This window comes from Melospiza melodia, chromosome 1, assembly GCF_035770615.1.
Source record: "Melospiza melodia melodia isolate bMelMel2 chromosome 1, bMelMel2.pri, whole genome shotgun sequence".
Taxonomy (NCBI): Eukaryota; Metazoa; Chordata; class Aves; order Passeriformes; family Passerellidae; genus Melospiza; species Melospiza melodia.
In genome coordinates, this window is record NC_086194.1 from 168,112,516 (window position 1) to 168,129,601 (window position 17,086).

The window sequence follows — 17,086 nt, forward strand, 5'->3', positions numbered from 1 at the left end:
ATGAGCTCAGTCTAAACAGAGGGAAAACTCATCCTGGTCTTCCTTCACCACCACTTCCATGGATTAGGAATACAAGGCAGTGTTCAGTACTGTACCCTGTGCAGGATATTGTACCTCAGGATACTTCTACCTCTTTGCAGACCTCCCACCAACCAGCTCTAGCACCATGCTGGTGTTAGAAAAGTCTCCCTTTCTCTGGATTTTCCCTCCTTTGGTCTCTTGATTTATAAAGTCCTTTAACCCATTGGTGTTTACAGATAGTTTTGGCCTGATTTTTGTCCCAGCCTCTAAGTGCAAGTCTTTTCCAACCTGAACCATTCTGTAACTTTATGAAAACACCAAGTTATCTGTGAAATCCTGTTTACAACATCCCAGGCTACACTTACCAATAAAATCTTTCCAAAGTGTGTAATAGTGAATGACCTAGATCTGTCTTTCTGAGATTAAAAGCTGAAGAAAGGAGTTTGATGGGGAGAAAACAAAACAAAACCAAAAAAGTACCACTCCAGAGGCAAATGTTCCATGTCCTTCACAGCTGAAAGCCCATGTTACTCTACCTGCTTCAGCTGGCAGCTTCTCCCCATCTGGGATCTAATTCCAGCACAACCTTTGACATTTCTAGCTATCTGTTTCAGTCAAGAGCTTGGGCATGAAAACTCTCTGTTTATATGGTAGTTTTCAGAAAAGAAAATAAAAGCAGTCCATATTTTAAATACACACAGCATCTAGTTAAACATAACAGCAATCAAAGCTACCTGACTATTCTCTCCATTATGCTGTTCTTGCACTATGCAGACATTTTTAATTGATGGTATTGATCCTAATTTTTTCTAAAGCAAGTACAAAACTTGCCTTAAGGCCCTTTGAATTTTCATTATGGTTTTATGCAATACAAATTTTTACTGACAAAAATACTCTGTGTGGACTACTTACAAAGTCTAATAACTTCCAAATACCAGTAACAGGGTATTAAAATGATATTACACATTAGTGTAACAGGACACTCCTCCATATGCAGATATTTAAGATTTACCATGTGCCCATTCTACTACATCAGCTCCAAAGAATAATATTCCATAACTGTCTGACCACTTTTTTTAGATTTTTGCTGCTCAGAATTGTGGTGGGTTATCCTTGGCTAACAGCCACATTGCCAACCACATGAGCTGTCCCTCCCCCTCATCAACAGAACAGCAGGAGAAAATAGGCTGAAAAATAGGATGGGATAAAGACAGGGAGATTGCTTACCAGTTATTGCCACTGGCAAAATTGATTAAACTTCTGGGAAATTAATTTAATTCATTCACAACTAGGTAGAAGGAAACGAACCCAAACATTAAAATAAAACCTCTCTCCAGCCCACTCCCTTCTTCAGGGCTTGGCTTCAGTATTTTAGACTCCTCTCCTCCCAAGCAGCTCAGGGGATGGAATGGGAGTTTGTGTCAGTCCATAAAGGGAACCCTCAGCTGCTCCCTCCTCTTCACACATTCCCTGCTCCAGTGCAGATGCTTCCACAGGCTGCAGTTCCTCCAGGGAATGTCACACTGGGTACCTCCTGCCACACTATGGGAATGTCACCCTTCCTTCATTGTGTGTCTCATGGTCAGAAACAGCCCACACAGCCCTAAATATTTCCAGTAGGAAATTGATTTCCAACAGCTTTCCTGGTGCCTCTGATTAAGCCACCTAAAGGTGGGGAGATTCTGCAGAGGTGCCTAGGGTGACACTTTCAAATAATGGAATCATAGAATCAAGGAAGGGTTTTGGAAGGGACCTTAAAGCCCATCTCATTCACCCCTTGACATGGGCAGGTTCCTCAGAGCTCCATCCAACCTGTCCACGAACACTTCCAGCATCCAAAACCTTTCTGGGCAATGATGGCCATGCAGTCAAATCTCTCAGCAGACTTAGAGACATTCAGCTCCTGGAGGATGCTGGGCAGACATTTGTTTCCTCATTGCCCAGGCAACTCTGCCTTGTACATCAAAACCACATGAAGATACTTAACTACTGGTGACTTCATAGCAAAGTTAGTTCCAACATTCATTATGTCCTTTGCCAAATGGACCTAGGTGCAAGGACATAAAAGAAATAGGTCTTCGTCTAATTCAAACCTTTCCCTATTCATCCCCTAAATTCTGGTAAATTCATTTGGATGGCAGAGATGTTGTAGGGGTCACAAGTAGCTGTCTTCCTGTGTGCCCACCAAACTGAACTGGTCAAAGTAAAAAATACATAGCAAATTCATAGAAACCTAAGAAACTCTCAGACTAAGATCAGACTCTGAGACTGAAGGTCCAAATATAAAGAGAATTCAGAGACTAGCAAGTTCTGCGCTATTGAGGATTGCCAAGAGTGTAACTCATATTATTTACGTGACCAGGCATGTTTTAGTTCTTATTAAAAAGAATCACAATAAACAATTATTAATAAATTATTTATTGTAGATTATTTGACATCTAATGCCAAAAAGTCTATCCTTCATAACACAATGACATAAAGGAGTTCTGGTATAAATCATCATGGAATTAGATAGATTCTTCCTAAAGAAAGACTTTGAAGAATGGTCTTCTAGTCAGAAGACATAAGAGGCTTCTAAATGTCCTTTTGCTGGTTCAGTTGTGTGTATGGGTGCATTGCAAAGGTTTTTACCTCAAGGTGCTCAGCTGGATTAAAGGCAGAGGACAGAGATGTACAGCATCTCAGATCCCCCCAACATCTCAGGGATATTCATGGTAAAGAACACACATGGCAGTGACAATGTTAAAGGCTTAAAATGGTAGATTGAATTACAAATCACAGAGAAATATTAGTGCTCACAACTTATCATTTTATTCTTTAAAGAAACCAAACAATAATTTTCCTGAAAATATTTTTAGTGAGAGTTTCATGTAAGACGGTAATAGTTCCGGAGGAGGTAAATAACAGAGATAAATATCACAAGCAGTATATAAAGAAAGGACATCCTTATTTGAGGCATTCACAAGAATGCTTATTGTCCAATTAAAATAAGCAAACTCCATACAGGAAATGTAATAAAGCCCAGTACCTGTTGTGTTCTTGCTGGCTGTTGGGTTGGGTTTTTTTCCTATTTTTAAGCCACATATCAATATTTAAATCATTATACAGGCAAACATTATCCATTCCTCCACAGAGCTTTCTCTAAGCCTTTGTAAGCAGGGACGAATTGCCAAACAATGACTTTATAATCAAGCAAAACCAAAAATATGAAGGTTCTTGCTCTTACACTGAGAGGTTGGATGTTACTCATAATAGCTTGTGCACTGTGAGGAGGGGTGTCCTGATCAAAACACAGGAAATCAAATATGGTATAAAATACACTGGAAGGTGCAGAGTCCCACACAATTTCTCCAGCAGCAAACAGAGATATGTCTCCACTTCCCCATCCCACTGTGCCACACCTCTTGTTGTACCAGTCTGAGTGATGCTGAGACCAACATATAAAATGAAGCCATGTTATTTTGAGCATAAATAAAACATTTTTTCAGTGCTTACAAAAAACCCACACTCTTGAGGGACTGAGTACTGTCCCCAGTCCCTGCTAAGGGACAGGACAAGGAGGAATGGCTTCAAACTTGAACAGAATACATTTCAGTTAGATATTAGGAAGAAATTCTTTACTCAGAGGGTGGTGAGGCCCTGGCACAGCTTGCCCAGAGAAGCTGTGGATGACCCTTCCCTTGAAATGTTCAAGGCCAGGTTGGATGTGGTCCTGAGCAACCTGAGATAGTGGAAGATGTTTATGCCCTGGCAAGGGGTTGAAACAAGATGATCTTGAAGGTCCCTTCCAACCCAAAACCTTTATGATTCTAACAGGAAAATGGGTTTTTTGGGATACTAAGACCACTCATCCGTTCCAGTGAGGTACTCTGAGCTATAAATGACATAAATCATGCTAAGAATCAACAGGTACACCTGTGTATACACCACACACATACAGTGGGCCTTGTTTTCCTCAAAACAAAGTGAACCATCTCCAGCTGGCTCTAAATATTCTTATCAAGGAGTAGCCTCAGAGCCTGGTCATGCTCACCAGACTCTTCCAATCCCCTCAAGATAAAGAGGGATCAGTTTTGTCTCCTCAGCTCTGCTAGAGTCTGCATGATCTGTTCTCACCTGAGAGGAACATTCACTGTGTGGAGCCTGCAGCAGCAGAGCCCTGAGGGTGGGATGCTGCTTGGGAAGGGGCAATTCCAGGGACATGGCTCCTCCCTCAGTGTAAAAGGCTCTCTCTGAATTTCAGGCTTGGGGAGAAATCCTACAGACAACTTAATCTCTTCCCAGCTGAGCAACCCTCTCCAAAATCAGGTGAAGCATGACCATAAAAATTACAAAGAACAGAACATGATGTGGAGATCAAAATCTATACTTAAAACTGGAGAATCAGACTGAGGGAGGCATTGCAAAGGCCACCAAAATATTTACAGGAGGTCCTCCTCCACAAATGTGTAGGAAAGCACTGCCTGATAGTGATATGGAGGTGACAGTAATGATAAATGAGATATTGCCTCCAAAAATAACAAGCTATTTTTCTTAGAGAGCCTTGGTAGAAGTGGCAAGTGAATTGGACACTTGGTAATACAGACTTAGAACAAATACAATAAATCTATAAAGTTACAGAAGGGCTGGCAAAGAGCTGAAGCTGAACAGACATTTTGCGAGGGGAGTGGAATGGACACCACTTGGCGCCCTGAGTGTGGCCCCAGAAATGCATAAGGCTTTACAGTAGATTTAAGGAAAAGAATAATTAGGGAATAAATGAGAAACTGCAGCCAATTCCTGTTTTACTTCAATTAGGCTGAGTCTGACTCATTAGAGTTAGGCTAAGCAGTACCTCTTTTTGAGTAAACATCTGGTTTGTGGTTGGTTTTTGGTTTTGTTTTTGGGTTTCTTTTTCCTTTTTTAAATGGAAGAACAGTGCAGAAAAACTTATTTAGACTTCAGTAAAGTAGGGAGAGCATGGAAAATTGCCAGATAATGTGGTACAGGCACTGTGAAGGAAAGATCGGGAAACTGCAAACTGATTTTAAGAACTAAAGGAACTTGGTACACTTAATTCAGCAAAACAGAGCAATCAAATCCCCTCTCCATCTATAAATATACTGGGAGGAAAATAATCAGGAAGAAAGAAGACTGAGGTACAAGAAAGTACAACATTGGCACAAGAACAAACACATATAAACTCTCCATGAATAAATCCAGTTTAGACGTAAAAACTGCAGCTGGCAAAGGAGCAAAACTGTAAAAAAAAAATCAAAAGAGCTTCTTCCAGAAGCAGGAATGAAAAAGCCAATTTGGTTTTAGGGGAAGCTCAGTAAATTTCCAAATGATTTATAAGACATGGATCCTTTTTATTTGCAGTACCATTTTATTTATGCAGGCAGCACATACTACACCAAGTCCCTTCTCTCATGCAAGATAGACTGCATGGGTCATCCTTGTAGCAATGAATTTGCCATCCTCACCCTCACTGGCGATTTGTGAATTTCTAATCTTTAAAATTAAACAATTCAAGTGGCTCCTTTGTTTTCCTGTGGCTGGGCACACATTAAGCCCTGCTGACCTGCACTGACTCTCCTCTCTCCTGGCTCTGCAGCCTCCCTCAGGAGCCTGGCTGCACTGACAGATGTGCTGGGTGACAGTCCCTGCACTGACAGATGTGCTGGGTGACAGTCCCTGCCCTTGCCTCCCCCTGCACAGGACAGAGCTGCTGACACCTCTCAGTCTCATGACACTGAGGTGCTCAGACCTCCTCTCCTAATGTTAGGGTAATAAAATGGTTTTGCTACAGATAACTCATCACGTCATCCCTAGTGATCTAACCATAGCACAGGGCAGTTCCTAATTCTAGAGGATTTACATCAAAACCAACAGAGAGCTGGGTGGTACCAGCCCTGTTATTGATGCTCTGGACTCGATCCTTCCCTTTCCTTCCTCATCTCACATTAATACCAGAATATCTCAGCTCTGATCTTCTACTTGTCTTCCCCTGTGATTGGCTTGTAATGACACTGTTAAACTCAGGTTAAGAAGGGTTGACTGGTTCGAGAGAAGCAATTTGTAAGATAATATTGATGCCTCATACCACCAAAGCAGATCAGTCCCATCAGGAGCACTGGCAGATCAGACTGCTCCTCCCTGATCATCCCTGCAGCACGAAAATAAAACCTTTGGCTCAGTAGCAGTGTCATAGGAGCCAGACAAGTTCAAGTTCCACCTGCTTGAATTATACCTGAACAGCTCCAAGGCTGAAAAACTCATCCCAGGTTAGGCTGCATTTAAATAAACAATCCTTAATCTGATACATCCAGCAAACAAACGAGCTGTGTCTGAGCCTCATGAGTCAGTCTGGAGCTCCAGCTGCTCCTCAGACCAGTGTTGGAGGTGTCCTCCAGGAACCCCTGGATATCAGCAAATCTTCTCCATTGAATTACTGCTTCCAGGGAGCCAAGGACTGCAGCACACTGTTTTGGGAGTCAGAGAGAAAAAGCCTAAAAGCCTGACAGGCAAGGAAAAAGATGGATGTCTTCATGAAAACAGCAATAGAGGAGAGCTCAAAATCTCATTGCAAGGCTTAACTTGATGGGCTTTGAACTTCAGGTCTTCAGATGTAAAAAACCTCATTCTCTCTCTAACAACATTAAGAGACCTTTCTGTCCTGTGCTGATGATCCCCAGCAGAGGATTGCCAAGTGTGTTACCATCTGAGGCTTCCTGATGGATATTCCAGAAGCTTATGCAGGACAGAGTAAACATCTGCAACCACCAGGCTGATTCCCAGAAAAAAACAACTTAAAAGCAATACCCATTGTGGAATTATAGGGAGAACACCAGGGCAAGGAAGGCAAGCAGACCATTGTTTCTCTTTTCCCTTTAGTGAAACAGGTCAGAGGTATAGCCACAAAAATTCTGTAACTTTGCATAAAACAATGTAAAATTTTCCTTGTTTGGGGTGATAATGTTTAAGGTTACATATCTAACTGAGTCAATAATATTTGGTGGATTTCTAAAGTGCATGAGTCATACAGAAGTGTACTGTGTAAATCCATCCCAATTTTGTATATCAATATTTTGGTGGGTTCTTTGGCTATTCAAACAAATGAGCAAGGAAAAAGGTGATAATTTTACACCTAAGATTGGAATCAGAGAGATAAGTCAGACTGAGGAGCATATCAGCAAAATTACCACATTGTTATATATGCAAGTACAATGTGCAGTACCATGTGCATGAGGAAGCCCTACAATATACCCACAAAATATTTCAGATATATATAAAAAATCCAGACATTTCTCAATTAAATATTATTTCAAGAAGCTTTTCTGACCTAACTCTACCTCAGGCTTTTGGCAGGCTCTAGAATAGCCCAGAAAAAAAGGAGTGTAGGACACAGGAGTTAGCAGCAGGCAGGAGGTGGATGCTCACAGAAGTCATCACCACTATTAGCATTTTATTCTCACCTTTCTGGAAATAGGAAGAACACTTCAGACAGCCCAGGGAATCTTACACTCACTTTGGAGGCTATTAGAGGTAGGAGAGGAAGGCTTTTCCAACCCTCAGTGTTGCACACACAGTGACAGCTCTGTCTGGCAATTCCCTCTGTGATGCCAGAGCTGCTGCTGTGCCAGGGCAGGTCAGTCAAACACAGCTGCAGTGCTCCAAATCAGGCTCCACAACCATTTATCACATCAAGTTTCTACAATTCTCATCCCAGTATTATTCTCCAGCTCTTTAGATTTTCATAAAGGTAGATCTAAAATTAATCGTGTGGGGAGAGTGATCCATACCCTCCTTGAAGTGCAGTAACAAACTGGCCTCTCAGTAAAAGATAAAGTGGGTCCATGAAAGCAAACTTTTCACCTACCAAGAGTCTGCATCATGCAGTTAAGGTGAAATTGTTCTATTGCAAAGGTATGACAACCTTTTTTTTTATTTTTTCTTATTTCTATTATGATAGAAAATGCTGTTTTAAAACCAGATGCTGCCTAGTTCTGCAAACTTGAGAGGTGCTTGGTGTGATTCCTTCTCATCCAAGCAAGCAGTACACATGGGCTCTCAATATCCTCAGAAGATGCTCAGCATATCCCTGGATCAAAGATGGATATTTATGTCCTAAGTCCAGGATTTAGGGCTGGAAGTTCTCAAGAACACAGTGCTCTGGGCATAATTAGAAAAATCTATCCAACTTCTGGCAGAAGAGCCACTAAAGTATTTCAGTGCATCACTGAAGGAGAGCCTACACTTGGCACTTGATGCTTTTTAGGCAAGGATTCATTTGGAGCCACATAAGCCACAACCCTGATTGTTTTTATGCATCCAGCTTCTTGTAGTTTCATCAGATCATCTCTCCTCTGCAGAAACTTGCAATTCCACAAGCCATAAAATCTCCAGCCCATGAAACCCCGCAGCTCTCTGACAATTACACCAACCAGCTCTCTTTACATCTCCTTTTATGCTCACCTCAGGGGCTCTTGCCCTTTTATTCTCATCAAGGTAACAATGCTGTCTTTTATTTAGTCCCATATTCATCCTTTTAAAGCAATTCGCCCTTTACTTCCCTTTCAGTCATCTTAGCAAGGTAGGGGTGAAGAGGAGTGGGCAGTAGAATGGTGACTAAAGAGTAAAACGATAGAAATGTGCTTTAGTGTTGGAAAAGAAAGGCAGTGAAAGGAAAGGGCAGAAAAATTAGGACTCCAATAGGGATAGGAGCACTTATATTCTTGTCTCAAAAGCAATAGGAAACCTTGAGAACATAATTTAATTTAGTCTCACATTCAAGTAGTAACCTTTTCCAATCTGTTCTTATATCATATGAAGAGCTAAAGATGAGAGATTTTGTGCTTTTCTAACTGAAGCACCTGGAAAAACATTCTGATTGTATGAGAGAGAGAATTAACCCTCACCTGTTCTGGGTGCAATCAAGAGATTCTAAAAATTATTTAATATACATAAAATTAGCGGAATATTCCTGAAGATGAAGTCAACCCTTATATTACATATATTTTTTTTAGTTGAATAAGGCAAATATCATGTCTCATGAGATTTCTAAAGTGCTTCCGTGCTTGTGGAGTGAAATGGATAAACAGGTTTGGAGATGGGGTTATTTACACTGCATTTTGTTTTGTATCCCACTCCTGGAAACAGGAGAAAAATGAAAATGATAGGCATGAAATGACTTCTCAGAAGCTGTTGCTTTAAAACTTGTACAATTGTTTTTCACATCTCAGAACTTCCCAGAAATTTGAAAGCCAAAGTGACCTTGAAACAAAGATGCAAACTACTGGGGATAAAATGTCTAATCCAGCAGACCAATGAGAGACTTTCACTTTATTCACAGCCTGATAATTTTCTAAACCCAAATGAATAAAAAATCTGAGTATCTTCTAGCCACTGACCCTGAAGTAGATTCCAAAAGAAGCAGGTTTAGGGAAGTGAGCACAGTGGAGATGCGGTGTGACCTGGCACACCATGAATCACGATCCTAGGACAAGTCTCTTTACTTAGTTCATCCAGCAGATCCCTAAATTCTGCTGTCACTAAATTGGCCAGCTCAAACACCAGGCTGACCACTTGCTGTGGTGGAACAAAGCCGTGCAGATAGGTGAAGTTGTGTGGTTTCAGACCCGTTTTGTCTCATGGCTATGCCTGCAACTCTCACAATTGCAGGATGGTCTCCAGGTCCTTGATCCCAGACAGACAGTGCACTGGTATTGATCTGACATCACTGGACTCAATTTCAGTCTCCAGCAAAAGGAGGAGCTGCATTCCCTTACTGCAATTGGAAAGAGCCTCCACCAAGGCCTGACATTTGCTGGAGCCCAAGGGAATTCACACTCACTGGCACCTCTGTCCCAAAGCAATTTGGGGTCCCAGGCTCTCCTTCCAGCACTGACCCAGCACGTCAGGCCTGGGCTCTGCTCAGGTGCATCAGCAAGGTGGGAGCATCTGGCAAGAGCACACAGCACATTCCCAAGGGAATGAATGCAGAACTCCATGCAACTGAGCCCAGGGGTGGCTAATCAGTACCACAGCAAAGAGAAATACAAAATTCAGCATTTCTATCTGGGTCCAACTCAATTCTTAAGGTGAGAAAACAGAAATTTTGCTTCAGTGGTTTCTGCTGAAATGCAGCTTTATTTGTTATGAGGGGAGTTTGTTTTTTCATTCAACTCGCAAGAATAATAAAAAATCTCAAGCTGGAAAGGACCCATCACTGGGTTCAAGCAATCATTGAATCCAAGTCTTTCATAGGACTAACTAAAACTAATCCACATGACTGAGAGCATCATCCAGGCACTCCTTGAACATCAACAGCCATTTTCTAAGATGTCTCATGTGAGTTTCAGAGAGGAATTTGATCCTGCTCTCTTTTGGATCCTGATTCCTAGAACTTATTACAACTCAATGTCCTCCCATTAAAGAGAAAGGGATTGCAATGGTCCATTTCTTCTCAAAATTAGGTTCTTAATTCAGACAGACAGATTTATTTATGAGGGTAACCCTTGTGAGATGTAAACAGAGACTGATGTGTCTGTGTCATACATGTACAAATAATGAAACTGAAAAACAAACAGCATTTCCTATTCTGAGACTAAAAACCCCAGAATCAGAAATCAGAATCTGAAAAAATCAGTACAGAATCAGAAAAAATCAGCACAAAATCAGAAAAAAAACCACTCAAAGAACAACTAGGAAATGTGGACACTTTTCAGTGTCAGAATAGAATGAGGAGCAAAAATTACATGTTTGTACAGAACATAATTTTTGATGTTTCATACAGCCTGTACAACTCCATAAGAAAAGAAAGTGATGTGCCACAAAACTGTAATACCTCTGCTCCTGCTATAATTATTTTCTAGGACTAGAAGTAGAATGTTGAGTGAAGGACAAATTAGAGCTTTAGTGTCAGGGAGGAAAGGACAATTTGAGATTTTCCTCTCAAATGATAAAACGGGATGTAGAACATGGAGAACAACTGCACAGAAACCAGGACTTGGCTAAATAATTATTGGAGCCTGTATGTCTGAGAAAGCAAATTTCAGTCCTTGAAAAACAGTGGCAATTGATGAAAAAACTAGCTTTTAAAAGGAAAATTTAATGGGGTGCAAGAAATTAAGGAATAGGAAGAACAGTTAAAACTTAGGAGTAACATCAAAGACTTTTAGAATGCTTACAGAATATGAGGTAGAATTTTTGCAAGCAGAAATAAAATAAAGAATTGATGAATATAATAAGTTTTTATTAGCAAAGGAACAAAATCATTAAGAATTTACAGCCTCTGACAAAGAAATAGGAAAACTGGTAGCACAGATGGAAGAACTGGAGAATAGAAGTAATGAGGTCTTAGAGACTGTAAGCTGGTTGGAACAACAACTACAAAGAATTAAGAAAGTGGTAAGAGAATTAAAAGAAAATGAAGAAAGATTACAACAGCAACAGTACAATAACCAGATTCAGATGTCTGCTTGCAGTTTAAATTGGATGATACAAAGCATGGCTACCTACAGAAGGCAGCTCTGATTAAGTGCTGAAGGAACTGTTGGAGGCAGAAGAGGAAGCAGGAGTGACAAAAGAGAGATTGCAGCCTTGTTAGAAAAAATAGAACCATATAGAGATAATTTGATCAGTATAAATTAGGAGATGTTACAGCTGAAGTGACAGTTAGAGATGCAGGAAAAGCACAGGATTTCCACCATCACTCAGCTTTGGTCAGGGAATGCACACCTGGAGATGGACCTGGGTGCTCTGGCTTGGCCTGGGTCAGCTGCCACTTCCTCACTCCCCTGCCTCAAAAGAACAGCAAGAGAAATGAAAACAAAAAAATGTTCTTGACTCAAGATGAAGATAGAGCACTTACTATCACAGGGAAAACAGACATGGTTTGGGTAAAATAATTTGTTTATATTTAAAGGCAGAGTAGGCTGATAAACAAAAATAAACCTTTTTCCCTACATAAACTCCTTTTGTGTTTTTTGGGGGTTTTTTTGAGACTGAGCCAGCCATATTCTTTGATTCCTGACTGCTCTTCCTGCCTTTTTCCCAGTTTCAACCTTGCTCCTTCCTTCCCAGCTCCTCCTTTCCCCACAGAGCCCCTCCCTGCTGTCCCTGCTTCCAGTTTCTGCACAGGAACCCTCCAGATTTTATTTTCCAAAAAATAGCTTCAAGAAACAGATTTGTGATAATATATCTGCATCACATTTCCTTTCCTAACCTTTCTCAAGAAATGGGTCATCTCTATATCTACCCACTCACTCAAACAAAACTCATTGCTAAATGTGGGATTTTACCAATTCACCCATGTTTATCATTGAAGTGCTGGCAGCATTGAAGGGACACTTCCCCCTCTACCGAGGATGAATACTCTCTTCTAAAAGCACACTCAGTGCTGGCACAAGCCTGAAATCCCATTTTCTGCAGAATGGATTCAGCACTAACAACTACACCGAAATCTCTTCACAATGTTTTTTTGTCAATATGAGTCCTCAGTCCTTTACAGAAAATCTATACAGAGAGGTGAAAAGAGTTTTCATTCCCAATTGTACCATGAATCTGTCCCCTCTTCTCAAGCTCTGATCTCATCTTGAGCTAATCCCAAAAATATTAATATTAATAGTACAAGAATTCACAAAACCTTGTGTTTCAGAAATTTTGTCCCAGAAGAAATTATTCACAGATGAAAAAATAGAATCAGAGCAATACTGAACAACACAGCAGCAGAGACAAATGATGATGTATCCACCTGAGCTGCCACCAAACTCTGGAAACACCAAGAGTTTGCAGCCACTTATCTTTGCAGCAGTAAAGCCTCCAAGATGTTTGCAAATCTCCTCTTGGTATGAGGGGAGCTTATTTCCAAAACAGCCAGAAGTGAAACCCACACTTATCTTCTACCAGGATCCATGGAAAAACTCTCTCCATAGAGTCACAGAGTCATAGAATAGCCTAGAATGGAAGTGACCTCCAGTTCAGATAGATAATCCAGTTCAGCCTTTCATGGGAATGGAAGCCAGGAGATCATCCAGCAGCCTTTTCTAGACCAGTCACATCTAGAAAACCTCCAGAGATGGGGACTCTACAATGACCCAACCCCTGAGGTTGTTCCAGTGAATGATTATTCTCTCTGAAAAAAATTCTTTCTTCTCAGGGATGAAACCTTTTCTGGTGTAAATTACCCTTTGTCTTCTCCATGTGGCTCCTCATAAAGAGACAGTGTGTCCTCTTCACAGTTACCCTGGAATACTAATTGAGACACTGTGAGGAGATCCCCCCTGAGCCTTCTCCTCTCCAGGGAGATGAAACCTTCAGTCAGAAGAGATCTCCTGTCATTCCTCAGAGGTCAGGTCTTTGGTTATGTTATCCCAGGGATAGGACCCTGCCAAACTTCACACAGTTGCTGTTGCCTGCTGTTCCAGCCTGTCCAGGTCCCTCCTGACATCTCCACCTCACCATCACCTTGAATTCCTCAGCCAACACAGTGAAGGTTCAGTCAATCCGTCCATCCAGGTCATTTATGGATTTGCCATCCACCTTAGAGAATGAAAATCTCACTGGCTCCCTTTAACAGTTTCTCTACTATCCTTAATTTTTCAGTGCCTGAACTCAGTGGATTTTGTACCTTGCTAATTTGGCTAGGAAACAATCTTTAAAAATAAAGGATATTATCTGCCACCAGGCTTATCTTGGGATTGGACCATCCTAACAGGCTTGACCATCATCTAAGTTCTGCAGAGTCCTGAAGGAGAGCAGCACATCAAGAATAATCCAGCATTGCTTCCAATGAGGGAAGCATTAGGACCTGAGAATAGGAGGAAATTTTAATGTTGTTTTACTGGCGATATGATAGAATAGAAATTGTTCAGCCTTGAGAAGATCCAGGAGATCTCTTTGCAGCCTTCAGAACCTAAAGGGGGCTTATAAGAGAGTGAGGGATTTTACACCCCAGCAGATAGTGACAGGATATGAGACTTTAAACTAAAGAGGAGAGGTTTAGATTAGGTATTATGAAGAAATTCTTCACTTAGAGGGTGGTGAAGCCCTGGCACAGGTTGCCCAGAGAAGCTGTGGATGCCCCATCCCTGGAAGTGTCCAAGTCCAGGATTCAAGCAACCTGGTCTAGTGGAAGGTGTCCCTGTACATGGCAGGGCAGTTGCAAAAAGATGAGCTTGAAAGTCCCAAACCATTTTATGATTTTAAATTTTCTTTATAAACTTTTAAGTGATTGAGCTACCCAGGGCTGTTCCTCTCTGAGAATCTTCTCGCCCTGTCCTTTCCTCAAGCTCTAGTGGGTCTATTGCATCAACTTATCTCTTTCCACTGCTTCACAGAGTTTATCTTGTGAGGAGGACATGTGGGTCCTGGAAATAGCTAAACCAAAGAGATTACTTTAAGCAGGTCAACAAAAAATTACAAAATAAATTAAAAATACACAGCTTTCTCAGTATTTGTGGTGGGTTTTGGTTGCAGGCAACACTTCAAACAGTCACATTTTAAACTGACTTCTTATTTTTTGCCAGACATCCTTATAAAGATTTATCATGCATAGCCAAACAGGAACAAGAGATTACTAAACAACAGTTCATTTTTCAGTTGCATTTTATTTGTAATACCTTTTATTGGCAGATGTTATCCCCACAAATGAATTAATGTTCCACTGTAACGAAGTGGACGTGGATTGATGGAAGAAATTGATTAATGTTTGTTAATATACTTTTGTTGCAGCAAGCACATTAAGTAATTAAAGTGCTAAAAGAGATCTTCCCATCCAGACACACAATATACTGAACTCCATTAATGAAGGACAAAGGACAACTGGGTTTGTCATTGCATCTTGAGTGCACCCTGTCTGCAGCATATATCCATATAGCTTAATTACATCCATAGGTTTAAACAGTTCCAAAACCAGTTAATACAGGAAGGAAACTCTAAAAGATTACGTGTCTAAAAAAGAATAATTATTTTGAGTTGACAGCATAAGCCATCTTAAAAGAATCTGATCAAGAGATTGTATGCAGTTTTCCATTCTGAAAATTAGACTTTGGGATATTTTCAGCTGAACACAAAGATAAATGATAAATGATAAGATATTAGGTAAGATATTAGATAAGCTATTAGATAATATATTAGATAGATATTAGACAAGATATAAGATATTAATATCTTATATAGATAAGCTATTAGATAATATATTATTAAAATATTACTTTGAGATATTTTCAGCTGAACAAAAAGATATCTGATAAATAAAAGTCAGAACAAACCTTTCCCATACACAGTTATATTTTCTACTATCACAGCATCTGAGCATTTGTAATTGCACCCTATAAAGAACAATCTTTATAGTTATATAATAATTCTGAGATATTATTATTACTCTCATGTTTGTAGATAATAAAAGGTCATTCAAGCCCACCTCAGGTAATTTCCCAAACTCACTACTCATTCCAACAAATAGCAACATTCAGATACTTATTTCAGCTTTAGTTACATTAAAATGCACCTTACAAAAGTGCAATGAATTGCCAAGGGACAGGATTGCTTCAAATATGGGACAGGAAAATAGAGGTAAACCACATCTCCTGGACATAAGGCAGTGCCTCCTCTCTGAAAATAATGTGGACATAACAGGGAGAGAAAATACTGGTGTGGGCTTTTTCCTTCATCTAACACTTCTGAGTGCTACTCAGATGTTGGTGATGAGTATCATATAAAAATCTCATACAGAATGGGAATGAAAAAAAACCGAAGCTTTTCACCTGGTGTATTTATGCGCATGTTTATGTACATGTTTTTAACTAAAGAGTTTGTAGTTGAGTCTTTGGTAATGTCTATGTTTTATATGCCCATCCTTCCCCTTTTCTTTTAAAGCCATATTTCCTGGAGTGAGGCAATTTGACAAGAAAATCTTGTACTATTTACAATAAATCTTTGAATGCTCACAGTTGCTACTGCATGGCAGGTTGTACCCCAAAACTCCAAAAACAATTAGATATGTAACAGTTAAAAAAATGCATTTCAAAAATACTAAATCCAGGTTCCATTCACTTATTATACAATTCATTGCTGTCAATCAGTCATAGAGAAGTGGAATGGAAGTGTGTTCTTTGCAAGCCCTTACATAAAAAAAAAATCAAAAAGCCCCAAGCTGGGGCATAAATGTTGCATTTGGCAGGCCAAAACTTAAACCTTTGCCCTTTAACATCTACATACTGTCTCCTCTGCAGAAAGCAAACATCACCACAGTTCAAGTGACATTTACCTTGTTGCCATGATGACTTTCTGAGTGAATTATGTCAGAAAGTAGCTTCAATCTCACCTTACATGATTTATATTTACAGAAAACTATACCTTAGATGTTGACTAGAGTTCCTAGCTCAGAGAGTTACAGATGGGCCCATGTCTGCTGCTGGGAATCACTTAGCTCTCTAAGCTGTGTAAGGAAGCCTAAACCCTCAGGCTTGTGAAAGGATTTATGTGTATGTGCTGCAACATTTTATTACTTAAGAACAAGTGAAGTGACACAGTTTTAAAGCACCGATCTTAACTAGAACAAGCCAGGAACATGGCATCAGCACAGCCTGTGTCAGGGCAATTATTCTTAACAACAGAGAGTGCCAGACATGAGTGAATGAGAAGGTCTGGTAATAATATAACTATGAAATGCTTCAAAAAACCCACTGTGTTCTTTGAGTGCAATTTTTTAGGGAATGAGAATTCATTCTCCAAGTTTTCGTGTGAGGGTGATTGTGGTGTTTTTATTTCTTCTGGCACTTTTCCTCTCCAAAGCACACTGCAAACAATAGCTAATAGAGGCAGCCGAAGTTACCTGTATTTGGAATTTGTTATCACATTGGTCCTTGCAAGGGAGAAAGTAAAATCCTTTGATTATACTCAAGCTCTGAAATTTGCTGTGCAGAGTCTGGGGAATCTCTGTCCTTAGAAGTTTTCAAGATGAGACTGGACATGGCCTTGAGTAACTGGGTTGGAATTCAATAATTCCTGCTTTAAGCAGGTATTGAGTTGAAGATCACAGAAGTTCCCTTCCAGCATGAACAATTCCCTGACTCTAGGA

At 40.2% G+C, this 17,086-nt stretch overlaps 1 protein-coding gene across 4 annotated transcripts in view; it reads right to left on the reverse strand.

Annotated features, from left to right (window-relative positions):
- FAM135B (family with sequence similarity 135 member B) overlaps nt 1–17,086 on the reverse strand; it is a 206,120-nt gene that overhangs the window by 115,984 nt on the left and 73,050 nt on the right. The gene's annotated exons all lie outside the window — the stretch shown is intronic.